The sequence below is a fragment of the Artemia sp. Qi Xiang Cuo genome, chromosome 2 (genome assembly GCF_049724085.1).
Source record: "Artemia sp. Qi Xiang Cuo chromosome 2, ASM4972408v1, whole genome shotgun sequence".
NCBI classification, from domain to species: Eukaryota; Metazoa; Arthropoda; class Branchiopoda; order Anostraca; family Artemiidae; genus Artemia; species Artemia sp. Qi Xiang Cuo.
The window spans coordinates 61,653,514-61,668,366 of NC_142795.1; the positions used below are offsets into that span (position 1 = coordinate 61,653,514).

At 35.9% G+C, this 14,853-nt stretch overlaps 1 protein-coding gene across 1 annotated transcript in view; it reads right to left on the reverse strand.

Annotated features, from left to right (window-relative positions):
* The window catches only part of LOC148955472 (uncharacterized), a 255,100-nt gene that overhangs the window by 149,411 nt on the left and 90,836 nt on the right, over positions 1 to 14,853 (reverse strand). The gene's annotated exons all lie outside the window — the stretch shown is intronic.

Sequence of the window (14,853 nt, forward strand, 5' to 3'; positions counted from 1 at the left end):
AACCTGGATCTTCAGAGGTCGATAAAGAGCAATATCAAAACAAAAAAAAAGCATGTAAACACTGCATTTACATGGCTTGCTAGCTTATTACATGAGGTAAATCATACCTATTTTTTATTATTGCCCAAAGTTCCCCACCCCCCACTATGCCACAGCCGTCCCTCCCTCCAACCCTGAAACATACTTAAAACATAAGAAAATCACATTTAATATTTTCCAACTTCAAAATGGGAATGAAATAGATATGTGCGTCACGACTTTTACTATTAGAAAAATAATGTTTGTAGTGACCAATTTTTTTTTACTTTTTCAACTTTTTTTTACACCTCTAAATCATATCAGAAAAATAGAATGACACTTTTAATTTAAATTTTAAAAACTTATTTTTGTGCATGCTATTGATGAGGACTGATGATTCTCATTCAATAATTTTTCATGAAAAAAAAAACTTTTTTTTTAAATCTCTAAATCATATCAGAAAAATGGAATGACGTTCTTGACTTAAATTTTAAAATATGTTCTTGTGCATACCGTACTCCTATTGATGAGGACTGATGGTTCTCATTCAATATTTTTTCATGAAAAACAAACTATTTTTTTTAGGATTTTCCAGAGCTCCCCCTACCCGTTAAGAAGACAAAGAGGGGTGAAGCGACTCAAGTGGTCATTTTAAACAGATCAGCTGTTACACAATATGGTCGTTGGCCGAAACCATTAATACCATCAGCAATAACCGTAAACCACCCAATAGCCAACTGTCCAGCTGCCACATCCAACATCCACAACAAGATGACACAACCATCCGGATCCATCATACCAACCAACAGTTAACTGGTCAACTGCCACATCCAACATCCACAACAAGATGCCACAACCATCTGGACCCATTATACACCAGCCAACAGTCAACTGCCACACCCAACATGCAAACTATACTCCCATTCCAAGAAGCTGATGTAGTCACGGAACCAGTCACCTCTATCCGTGATTACGTAAGAAAAATTTTAATCTTCTCTCTCTCTCTCTCTCTTATCTCTGTATATATCAATCCCAGTGTGCGTGTTATAAAAAAAGAAAAAAACCGCAATGTCAATGTTAGGATCTAGCGTGAATTAAGAATGAAAAAAGTAATAAAAGGGTAGCGGTTCTACAGATTTAGATCATTAAACACTGAAAACATTTTTTTTCTGCTTAATTGAAGTGTCACATCACCATATAAAAAAAATGCGGCATAATTTCTCTTTCTTATACCAGGTTACACTCGAAGAATCATATTAAACACAGACACACACACACAGACACACAGACAAACAGACACAAAGAAACACACACACACAGACACACACACACACACACACACACACACACACACACACACACACACACACACACACGGGCCATTATTGTCCAACATGTCTTTCTAGATTCCGGACAGAAATTAAGTTAAACTATCATATGAAGCATTGCAAGCGTCACGGATGTCAATCTGTGCAAACCGTTAGCGGTGATAGGGCCATCTTGCGATTTAAGAACTTTCAAAATTCACTCAAACAGAGTGACAAGGTGGCCTTGGATTGCGAAGCCGCTCTCATAGATGTTTATGATCCAATGAATTCAAATCTTGTTAAAAAACATGAGGTCATTGCAGTTTCTTATGCTCACGCACAAAGAGACTCGTGTAATTCCATGCAATTGGTTTGGTAGAGGTAGTTGAGAGATTGGGTGGTGAGTATTGTATGCTCTCAGCCGTGACAGCACTCATTAATACAGCAAATAAATCGATATCACGGCTGCGAAATACATCGTATCCAATGACTCTATCACCAGAGGACGAGTTGGCCATTAAAACTGAAAAAATATGTTGGGTTTGTAAAGGGGAATTTGTTGAGGGTAATGGGAAAGAGGGAAAGGGGAAAGGGGGTAAAGGGATTTTCCGCGACCACGATCATTTGGGCACCCCAATTGTTTCGGGATTGAGCAATTTTCGTACAGTGGCCCATCAATCATGTAATTTAAACGTTAGTCAACAATTGTTTCTACCTGTTTACATACACAATTCCAGCTATGATCTTAAATTTTTTTTACCGGAGTTGGCACGATTGAAACGAGGGGAAGTTGTAGATGGCGCATGGGTAGATGGTTCTTTTTCTTATAATATCATACCTAAATCGTCTGAAAAGCTGCTGCTCTTAAAATTCAAATGGCAAATAATAGATAAGAATAAATTGTTTATGAATAAGATCCGTTTTTTAGATTCCTTTAGCTTCTTCCCCCAATCCCTAAGACAACTCATTGAAGTACAGAAAAGTGAAAATTTTAATAGTTTCCCCCTCCTTAAGCAACACCTCGTTAAACAGCACTTTCCAGACGGTGAAATGTATGATTTATTAACGTTTAAGGGCACATATCCGTATGACTACTACAACTCCACCGCAAGGCCTTCTGAGGAACAATTTCCGCCCATCGCCTCGTTTTACGATTCACTTTATGAGCGTTAATGCACCACTGTCGACTATTAATTTTCCAAGAGGGTTTGGGCTAAAGGAGGGTGTGAAAATGAGTGGGATTATTGTAGACTGTACATGGCAAATGATGTATGGACGTTACTGGATATTGTGTGTAAGAAAACGGATAAAATCTATGGGGAATTTGGGTTAGATTTGGGTTATTATTTTTCCACTCCTCATTTGGTGATGGATTTAATTCTTAAAATCAGTAAAGAGAAAATAGGCTTGATCACCGACGTGGATCAGCATCTATTTGTAGAGAGATTAATGAGGAGAGGGTATGTTTTTCATGGAGATCGTATTCTTGAAACTGATCCGACTGGACAAGACACTGATCTAAAATCGGATGCAGTTTTCTTAGATATGAAATCCCTCTATCCGTCGACAATGTCTCACTACTCTTTGCCGTGAGGAAATTATAAATGGCTTAACGATTCTCGTGCTTCAGATTTCCCTAACATTGGCAATGTTGAGGAGAATGGACCACGGGGATAGTTTTTTTAAATCAATGGTGAAATACCCGTGGAGCATCATGACTAGGTAAAGGATTTTGTTTTCCCGTGCATAAAAAGACCACTGATTAGGGACTCTTTGAGTCCATACAATATTTCTAAGGCAGAGAATGGGGGTTTGCACTGGACACCTTCAAAACAAAACTTATCGCCGACCTTCATCCGAAAGAGAATATCGTTGTACATCACGTTCTTTTGCGGTGGATGGTAGCAAACGATTTCAACGTCACAAGGGTACATAGAGCCCTCCACTTTGACCAGAAACCCTATTTGAAAACGTTTATTGACAATTTTGTCGATAAACGTTCAGAAGCGAAAATGAAGGTTGAAAAGGAAATCTTTAAACTCATTTTGAACTCAGCCTTCGGTAAAATGTGTGAGAGTGTACCTATTTGAAGTCGTTGTGACGTTGTGAATGACACAAAAGAATGTGCTCGAACCGTTGCCGATCCAAACTTCACATCATTCACCATCATAGAGTCGAATATGGTCCTCTTGAATAGAAAAAAAGAAACGTAATTTTAAATAAAGATATTGCAGGTGGCAGCGCAATAACCGAAATATCTAAAAAACTCATGTTGTCATTCTTTTACGATGTGTGTAGGCGCCAATGGCCGGGGGAAGGAGAAGTTCAAGTATATTATGGGGATACCGATTCACTTTTGCTAAAAGTTAGAACCACGAGTTTATTGGAAGATTTGGAAAAAGGCGTTCACATTAGCTCTCGAATGGACTTTACCAATTGGGACGAGTCCATTTACCTGGAGCTAGTGAAGCGTCAGGCCCCAAATCAGTTATTAATGTTAAAATCAGAGACGGGAAGTGATTTGATTTCCAGTGGTGTGCTTGCAGGTCCGAAGGTGTACTGAGTGCAAACACACAACGAGGTAACAAAAAAAGATTGCAAAGGGGTGCCTAGACACTACGTGAATAAGAATTTCGACATGAATGTATATAGAAACTGTGTGGAAAATAGTATAGTTCCAAGGGCGAAAGTCATGGCGATTGGCTCTTTAAAATTTAAAACCACACAGTTTTAGTTAATAAAATAGCCATGTGTACCGTGCCGGATAAAGTCTGTGTGTGCGGATGGTGTGAAGGTGCTACCCCATGGACATTATCTGACTTCTGACCGAAGTGTATGTCAACATTATAGACATCGCCCGGCCTTCGGCCGGCCGTCGCCAGCGTTCGCCGCGCCTTTCCGGGGGAGACCCCTTTTAATTGTGCTAAGTGCTTTTTTAGTGTCTTGTTTTGAATTTGTTATGTAATAGTGCCTTTTTCATGTGTGTGTGTGTGTGTATGTATTCATGAAACATGTAGTATTTTTGTAGTGATGTTTTTATTCTGTAAATAAAAAACATGTATCATTCTTAAAAAAATGTTTTCTTGTTCTCGAATCTGATTAAGGAAATTACTATTATTTTATATTCAAGGGAGCGATGAAATCTTCCGTCAGTTGTTTTTTGAAGTCAATACAACTGGGAACTATTTATCAATTTAAAACTCCATTTAGATTGCTTCTTTGCAAACTATTAATGCCTGGCAAAACGACACTTTTAACGAAAGTAATTCAAAATCATGATAAAATGTTTTTAGAAAATCCAACTAAAATTTACTATTGCTACAGTGTTTGGCAAGAATCCTATGATTGAATAAAAACTATTGCCCCAGATACGAAATGCATACATGGACTTGAAATTTTCAATAGTATTGAATCAAACTCTTGGTTGATTATTGAGAATCTGGCTGAGTCCATTGAAGAATGGTCTCAGGAGATGATACAATTGTTCAGTGTCCGATCATATCATCAACGGATCTCCGTAACCCTAGTTCGACACAATCTGTTTCAGCAGAGCAAGTGTATGAGAACACTTGCTTTGAATTGCACCAACTATATCGTCTACAGGGTTGTTCGTGATTCAAGTTCTCATAACGTTAAACAGACAGGTGTATCCGGGTCAACCAAAATTCCTTCTCTCAGCCTACAATCTGGCCACCAACAAACCCTACGGATATATTCTACTGGATCTGAATCAGAACACACCCGAGGATCTGCTTGTAGTCACCGATATTTTTGACAATGAAATTACTGTATATCTGCTGGTGAACAGTAAAAAAGCTCGTTAGTTGAAATCATGACACTGAAGAAAACTACAAGAACATCGACATTTATTCACCGTCCTAGGTAATTCAAAACTACGACTTAGGAAGGCCATACTCAAACATCGTGCCGACAGAGAATTCATTAATCTCAGATATGAACTTTGCTTAAATTTAACTTAAGGCAGTGTTCAACTGCTAGAAGGTGTTAAGCAACAGACAAAGCAACATCGTTCCCTTGTACGCTCCCTAGCATCAGCGGCAAGCAAAAATAAAGGAAACGATTTTAAAAGAAAACGACTTCTTCAAGCGGGCGGTAACTCCTTTACACTTTTACTGCCAATAATTGCAGTACTTGCAAACAGTTTTCTCTAGAGTGAGAATGGCCAAACCCTATAAATTGACTCCAATTGAACTTGCCCTTTCGCCAAAGGAACATTTTGAGGACAATCTCAATAAATTCATTAACAATGAGACCATTGCCGACGATGAAAAATTAATTCTGCTTCAAAATGCACTTCGCCGAGTCGACAAACACAAACCCTATCGTGAGAGACCACTCAAAGTAAATGTCATTGATCACAATAAGGAAATGACTCCATCATCATCATCAACAACAATAATACCAAAAAAAGAAGAAGATTTGTCTAAAGTTATGACAAGTGTTGCAGATCTAATGTCACATTCCTATCTTGAACAGTGTAAAAGACTCTTGACATATCTCAATGACAGTGAACATGTTCAAAATTGATGCTAATGGGAATCAGGTTGTAATCCATTGCAAGACCTGTATTCAACTAGATTTATTTTCAGATATGGGCACGAATCATAAGAGACTTGTATCCTTCGACAGCTCCCTACATATATTTTTAAACTCATAAAACTTTGTTAAAAGCCTTATTGTAAATAAACATGTTTTAAAAGGATTTAAGGAATTTAGTAAAATATCAAAAGATGTTTTTAAATCATTTTTGGAAAATACTAGCACGCCAAGTGGAAATGATTTGACAAGAGTTATGAGTGGTGGAGTCAAGCGAAGACGTCTTAATATCACTCCATCCCCCTCACCATCACCTGATAGTATGCAAATGGGCAGTGGACACTTCACTACGTGTTTACATTCAAAATGGATGAAGCATTGAAACATGTTTATGAGAATATTGGTGCAGTGGGAAGTTTAAGTTCACCCACCACACTTGCTCAAGTCACTGGACTTGAAAAGAATCGGGCGGCGAAGTTTCTACAGGATGAATCAAGTTACACTCTACATCGTAATCGTAGAGTTCGTGGTAATCACTATCGAAAAACTAAAGCCTTTTTCCCATTACAAATACTACAAGCAGATCTTTTGACAATGGATGAAATTCAACGGCGTCACAATCATCCATACAAGTACATTCTACTTGCAATCAGTGTTTTTAGTCGCTATGCATATGTCGTTCCACTGCGGTCAAAGAGCGGCGATGAAGTTACTAAAGCTGTTGAAATCATCCTTGAACGGGATTGCTATAAGAAGATTCAAATGGATCGGGGTAGGGAATTTGTTAATCCCCATGTAAAAAAAGTTCTACTCAAATATAATTCAATCCTCTATCATAGTCATAGTCCAATAAAGGCAGCATTGGCCAAACGGCTGATAAGAACTATTCGACTTTTAATTTCTAGATATTACACTTAAAAAAATACTGCTGCTTTTATTCATGGTTTGGATAAAATCATGTTGATTTATAATCAACGTCCACATCGATCCTTGTCCAATTCAACTCCAAAAGAAGTTCATCATGATGTGAATACTTTTGACACTTTTCTTAAACAGTATTCCAATGGTGGTGGTAATGAGAAGAAAAAGAAGAAATTCAATGTTGGTGATACTGTTCGAATCAATCGAACTACTAATGTTTTTCAAACGGGTAATTACTTATGGTCCACTGAACTATTTAAAGTCGCCAAACTCTGGGACACTACACCGATAACGTATCGTCTACGTGACATGAAAGATGATGAGATTCTTGGCGGCTTTTATGATTATGAATTACAAAAAGTTAAAAACACGGGAATTAATCAGATTGAAAAGATATTAAAGACTCGTACTCACAGGGGCATGAAGCAGTTGCTTGTTCGTTGGTTAGGATACAACTCTGATTTTGATTCTTGGATCAGTGTTGAAGATATTGACAATGCCCAATGATTTTTATGTAACGTTTATGTCCAACGTCTCCGACCCTCTCTACAATGATTTGAATAAAACAAGTAATTTGTGGACGAAATTCTCCCCCACCATTAAATTCGATGACGGAAAGTATGAAGTGGATCTTGTCGACTGCACTCTCAAAAATACATATGATATTCTGGGAAAAGATCTTGTGTATGGGATAAAAGTTATACCATTTGATTGGTCACTCTTTGTCGAGTATGAATGGGTTGAAGCTCTTAAATCTAGTGAATATCCCCATGTTACACTAAAATACAAGGAATATGGTCGTATGACAGATTTTTGTTGCCCAATCAATAGATAAATATCTACTCGTAGTACAGGTATATTCTAATTTAATTATTCAATGGAGAATTGCATGATACAAATTATCTCATCCGTTAAAAATGAAATGATTCATCTCAATGATAATCTGAGAGATGTTCTTGGCTTTAAACAGAATGTGATTAGTGGTAAGAACGCTGGCACTGTTAGCGGGATAGATCAAGTTATTTTTGCTGATTATCCCCCTGGTCTCACCTCGGACTCTTGTATATTTCTTTATGCGTCTTTTGTGGAAACATCGAGAGTTGGCGATTCAAATGTCCCCCTCATACTTGTTCTTGAACGAAAAACAACCCATGAACATGTTCATCACTATAATATAAAGCATCTTCAGTATGTTCCTGTAAACACTTCGTATTTGGAACTCTGTCAGTTAACACTAAGAAGTGAAGTAGGTGATCCTCTAGCAATAACAAAAGGTTTGGCCGTGATTGCATGTCATTTTCGACCCATTCGGCAACAACAAAATGGCTAATAGAAAAAATATATTTGTATGTCCTGATATTGATTGCTGTGTTACTGCTCTCCAGCCACGACAACTGGGTCATGGAATGGACTATCATAAATGCCGTTCGTCAATGTGGGGCTATGATCTTGGCAGTTGGTTTGCTAAGCTGTTTCGCTATGCAATTCCGCTGGCTAAAAAATATATTGCACCGGTTGCTGCATATTTTGCATCCTCTACGCTACACTATTGGGGGGATGGTAAAGATTTTAAATAAAGTGTTTAAAAAAATCTCAGGTCCAGCGCACGATCCCTTGGCGAGCGATTGAAATCACGACAAAGTAGAAAAGGTTTTAAAAGGAGGAGACACATCTCTTCACTCATCAGTCTCTACTCAGGTCAGAAGCGAAAAACATCATCAATCTTGTCAAAGAAAAGTAAGAATAAGAAAAAGGAACCAAGAAGAAAAATTGTTAGATCGAAAAGGGATTTCTTTTCCTAGATGGCATGTCTACCGCACAAGGAATCTCATCCCAGTGTCACCACATCTCAAAGTCTTTTCAATGCAGAAAGTGTGGATGTCAGTGTAAAACACGGGTACTATGAACAATTCTATCCACAGCAACCCCTCTCTGAAAACATACATTTTCAAATTTACTCCAATGAAGACTACTTCATAGATTTATCATCCACATTTATTGATTTAAAAGCTGTGATGACGAAAAAGCCTGACAATTGACCTCCCTCCAACGTCGTTGGACTATCCTATGAAAATGGTATACTACACAATTTATTTAAACAAATATGTGTCTACATAAATGGAACATTGGTGAGCACTAGCAACAATCTATCAAACTTTGCTAGTTACATATAATATATGTTGATGACTCCAATGGCCTATAAGAAATTGAGAGGTCTGGCAATGGGCTATGACTGTAGATCAATTGTTGATACTGATGGTGAACTCACTTGGGCAGTGAGCAGGGAGTATCATTTAGTTGGTAGACCCAATCATGAAATATTCAATACATCCCAATGGATGCCCCCCAATGTTAAAATTGATATAAAATTAGAACTTGCACCGTCCAATTTCATATTGAGAAAAACACTTGATGCAGCACCCGATTCTAATGTCAATCTCACCTCGGCAATACTTCATGTGCAAAACAACAGGTTATGAGTTCTGTTGCTTTGGTAATTGAAAAACTAAGAGCCTCTGGAAATAATATCAAACTGCTCGTTCCTCACATAATCGCCAATCAATGTCATATTGCCACTGGATGAAGTAACTACACCGATTCTTCCTTTATCAATGGTGGAATTCCTTTAAAACTTGCCTTGGCTTTTTTAAAAAGTGCCAGTGCCATAGGATCATGGCCAAGTTCGCCAAATGAATTTGAACTATTTGAACTTTTCACTCTTGTATGTAAAGTAAATGGAATTCCTCTCTACAATTTGTCCTTTGATAAATCCTTTAGCACCCTATATGAATTGACAATGCAATCCCGAGATCGAGATTCTCAACAATACGAAAATGGTATTACCGATTCAATGTTCGCAAAAAGTCATGGTATTATTGTTTTGGACTTGTCTGGTACTCAAGATATGAGTATTGTCCGAACGGGTACTGTACGTTTAGAGTGTAGCTTCGACAAACCGTTTACAGAGAATGTAACATTAATCTCACTCAATCAATTTGAAACCTATTGGGAAATTACCCCCGATGGTAGTGTTCTATTAGACTTTGCACCATGAACACCAAACAAATAATCGATGTATTCAATATGGATCCTTTTATATCGAAATAAAAATCCTATTGTATACCCTCAGATTTCCTTGATTATATTCATACTGTTAACAAAACCATTATCATTGTTAATAGTAGTCCACCGACTCTGCAGACGGGTCACTGGCTATGCATCTATCAAACAGCGAAAAATAAAGAATTTTTTGATCCTCTTGGTCTACCATATGCGTTCTACACACCACTCATCAAAAACTACATTGAAAGAAGTGGGAAAACAATTATTCAAAATCATATGCGTGTACAAGATTTATCGACCAAAAGCTGTGGTTTTCATTCATTACTTTATTTCATTTTTCGATGTCGTGAGTACACTTTCAGTGAATTTCTCAACATTTATGTACACAGTCCTCGTTTGAATGACTTTCTAGTAGAAATTACCCTCTCATACGTACAGTATTGATTTCAGTGCTCTAAGAACAAAGTGTTTTAAAAATGTATGTGAATTTGTTTATTAATAAAATATATATGCAGTATAAAAACGTCTTTTGTCTTCATTGTTTAGATTTCTTCTTCTTCATAGTCATTTAGATTGTCATCATCATATTCGTCATCGACAACGATTAGTGGTGGCAGATCATTGGCATTCAACTTGTAATGATCCTGGCGTGCAAAGTCAGGGTCACATTTTCCACAATATATTGTAACTTCATTTTTATTAAATCTTCTTGTGAAGTCAATGATACTATTACGATTCATATTGAAAAATTCACCTGTTTCTATTTGATTATTTGAAGTAATGTCGCACACAATATTCTCATATGAAGAATCACTTTCTGTCACAGCCAAATAAAAATCGCTAGGTTTATAATCATTACTTGCATTGTCCTCATAACGGTGACGCAGGAACCATACTCTCTTCATGTTTTTACAATTGAAACGTGTTCCAGATTCTTCTTCCCAATACAATTTAAAGCCGCGACGATACCAATCCCTTAAAAATAAACTGAAGTCACGTTTAGGGTTTTTTCCAATCATACCAGTGTAAGTATTTTCCCACTGGTCACACTTTTCATAATGACAATTGGAGCAAAGATACCCATTAGGATGAGAGTCACAAATCTTTTCAAGACAGGTATTACAGTCCTTAATTTGTACAGCATATCCTTTATGCAAATTACACGGATTGCATAGTCTACACTTCTCATTATAGTAATCAACTGTAGTACAGTTCTCACATGAAGACCAGCTGCCCAATGTATATAAACATAGTGAAAATGTATGATACATTTTTTTTTGATGTTGTCCGTCTCACTGCCAGAAAGAAACTGACTCAAAATCAATAAAAAATAACATTGTCTTCTAGGAGGAGGATGAGGACGAGTAATCGAGAATTGTCAAAAAACTTATTTCCTATTGTTTTAAAGAATGAATTTCTAGGTAGCGGTTAAAAGCAGAATCAAAATGTCATTTTGCTTCGTTTCAATTAATATATCAATAAATTGAGCAAATGCATTTGATTCACAATGCATAAGCTTCATACAATAGTCCAAAGATGGGGAATCAGTTCTCATTATACAGTTAATCATTTCTAGAGAAAATGTTTTCCGTTGAAGAGATAATTCCAAAAATTCATCATCTAACACTAAACATTTTTCCAATTTGATTAGATTCCGTAAGATCTTCTGTTTCTCAAATTCAATCATTCTTGATACTCCCACTATCAACTATAGACTAAAATAACAACTGCAAGTTTTTACTTTGTGCACAATCTCAATACCTCTTGGACACCGCCACCCACCATAGAGAGAGAGAAAGTGGAGTAAACGGTCATCTAGAGTGTCTAATCAAAAAAAAAGATTATAAAAAAAAAACATTTTTATTGTCAGAAATGTATTAAAAGAATATATTTTCACTCTCTTTGCGTTAGGTGAGTCAACCCATTTTCCTCAATGTGCTTCATAATAGCATTCAATGCATGCTGTAGTTGTGATAAATACATTATATTCACTTTTGCGGCAAAGCATAATTGTTCATCTGACTTAAATTTACTCAATGATGTAACGTATCTGCCAAACATCTCATCCCATTCAAATGTTAGTCTGGAATCCTTTCCAATTTCAACTACTACGTTGGGGGCCCTTGTCTTCACAACATCACTGTCGGCTCCTTTGAAGTGTAATAGTGTGAAACTACTCATTTTCACAATATTTGAACGTTTATTTCTCCAATTTGAAATAATGTAAACTAATCAAATTCAACTTATTGACTGAGATACTAACTCGGTATCGGACTTTTTATATCCACGCTCAATGTCAGAGTAAAAGCATCAACGCATATAATCATGCTACAATGAAGAATCATGTCCAACATTAAAACATCCATAACAGCCTGAAAAACTATTAAAAACCATATATCCATACAATAAAACATCCATAACAGCCTGAAAAACTATTAAAAACCATATACTAATACAAAAAAACATCCATACAAAAAAAAACATTAAATAAAACATTTACCTTATAACAATACCAGGAAAAAAAAACCATAAATGAATGAAAACATTCAGACTTTTAACAGAAACATGATGTTTAACACCAGTACAATGATCAATAAAAATCAATAAACATAAAACATCCATAAACATAAAACATCCATATACCTGTCTTCTCTCTTTAATTGACACAGTACTTGTCTTGTTGTATGGCAGGGGGACTGTCCGCTCTTAACTGTTATAGCCACGCTACTATATATATATATATATATATATATATATATATATATATATATATATATATATATATATATATATATATATATATATATATATATATATATATATGTGTGTGTGTGTGTGTATAAATATATATGACTCTTTTACTTCTCCTCTAATAGAATTAACAGGAGGAAGCCACTGGTAGCAAACTGGAGAGTTTATATTTCTTTCAGGTATCAAATGTCTAGCCTACTATATAATACACCATCAGACTTATTCAATAATTTTCTATCAATATCATTTGTTAAATTTCCAAATTTATTAAATACTTAATACTAAGTTTCTGCTAAGCTGAAAAGGAAAATAAAAATGAAATAGCTATCATTACAAGAAATCTTAAAAAGGTAGGATGTAACGTGAGATGCACAGTGGCTACAGGTACTCCATTTCCACGGATCAATCATGCTTCGAAATAGAAAATTAAATGATGTTGAGTTTTAAAAATATGCTAAAATATGACAATTACGTTTAAATTAAATTAGAGGGTAAAAACTATTATTAATAACTTGAAATTTACATTATAGTTAGAAGATAAAATGGAAAACCAGTGTCATTGACTTCTGCTATGTATATTTATTTTATTACATAATCTAAATTTAAAAATAGCTAGACTGTCAGGGTAAGTAATATTACCCACGACTCTAAGTTACAACGCAATTCACAAAATTGTAGCTTCAGCCATCATATACATTGGACGTCGTTAAAAGTAGCTTAGAAATTCTCAAAGTTCGACAATTTTAATTAAACCTTATGATGCCAGAACCATATGATATAGGGTAGGCTATTCATTTTTTCTTTTACAGCATTTGGCTGATCCACAGGCTCATCTATTGCCTGTGTTGAATGGTGAAAAAAATATGAAAAAAATAGGACAAAACTGGATAGTTTCTTTATTAACAAGATTTTAACTGGGTAGCCTTTCTTCCTTTTTTTTATGTAAAGTCATTGCTACAGAAATTAATACTTAGAAATATAATCTTTAGCTATAAGCATCCGTAGGCTAACTCTACTTTTAAGATAAGCAATCATTATGGTGACGAAAGAGCGAGCTAAAAAGAAGAAAAAAACAAGAATATTATCAATGGAGAGCTACTGAAACCTCCATTACCAGAAAACGGTATTACCAAAAGAAAAGAGACAGTATACTGGAAAATGTTAAAAACACATTCAAAGCGAACGAGAAGACTGCTGAAAGAAACAGAACCAGAGCGCGCATAAGAATGGTAGCAAAGCTGGCTTCTGATGCAGATTTTAAGAAAAGGAACTCTAAAGCTACTAAAGACGAAGAAAAAAATATTTAACGGATAAAAACTATTGAAACAGAAAGGCAGACAGAATTAAGGAGCGTTTTCGTAATGATGAGGGTTACCGCAATAAGTATAGAACAATAGTAATTAGCAGAATAATGAATAGATACTGGGGTGATGAAAGCTACCAAGAAAAAGTTAAAAGTTCTGAAAGGTTGTATAAAACAACATATAGAGATAAAATTAAAGAGTATGAGAGAAGAAATATGAGAGAGTAAAAGCTTACAAAAACGCAAGAAGGTAAGCGTTGCGGAGCTTTAGTCAGAGACTTCCAAGAGTTATTGACCAGACTTGTCAGCCAATGAAGCATGGTCAAAATAAACGTTTGTTCAATCTAGGATGGAAAATGATAGTTTGTGTATACGTACAATGATTCTCAAACAAAGAAAACATCGTCAGATATTCATCAAGAAGTTCAAGAAAATGGCAAAAATGCAAGCTGATCTGGATCAACTGACAAATATTTTAAACATGCATTATGTTGAGCATGAGAAATATTCGACAACAGAGATCAAGCATCTCTTTGAAAGAGTAGATGCTATTGTAAACTTGGCTGGTAATTCATTGGCTAAACTCCACAATGGAAATCAGAAGAAATGCTATAAGTTTAACGAAAAGCTTCCAAGCTCCGAATCGGCAACAGTGGAACAGCTTACACACGCAGTGAGCATTTTGACACAGCATTGTCAATACAAAAGGCATATTTTTACGATACCCCATACGCAAATTTTGTCAGAAGAAATTGCAGTTACTTTGATGGCAACAGCGATGTCTATACGGCAATACCTATGGACATCAGGGGAAAAGCGATATGTTCAGTTATGGCCAAAATGAGGTTTTTAAAGTCCTTAATAAATGTAGGTGTCAGACTGAAGATCATTTTGATACAGTCCATATTTCTCGAGTGACTTCTCAAGACACAA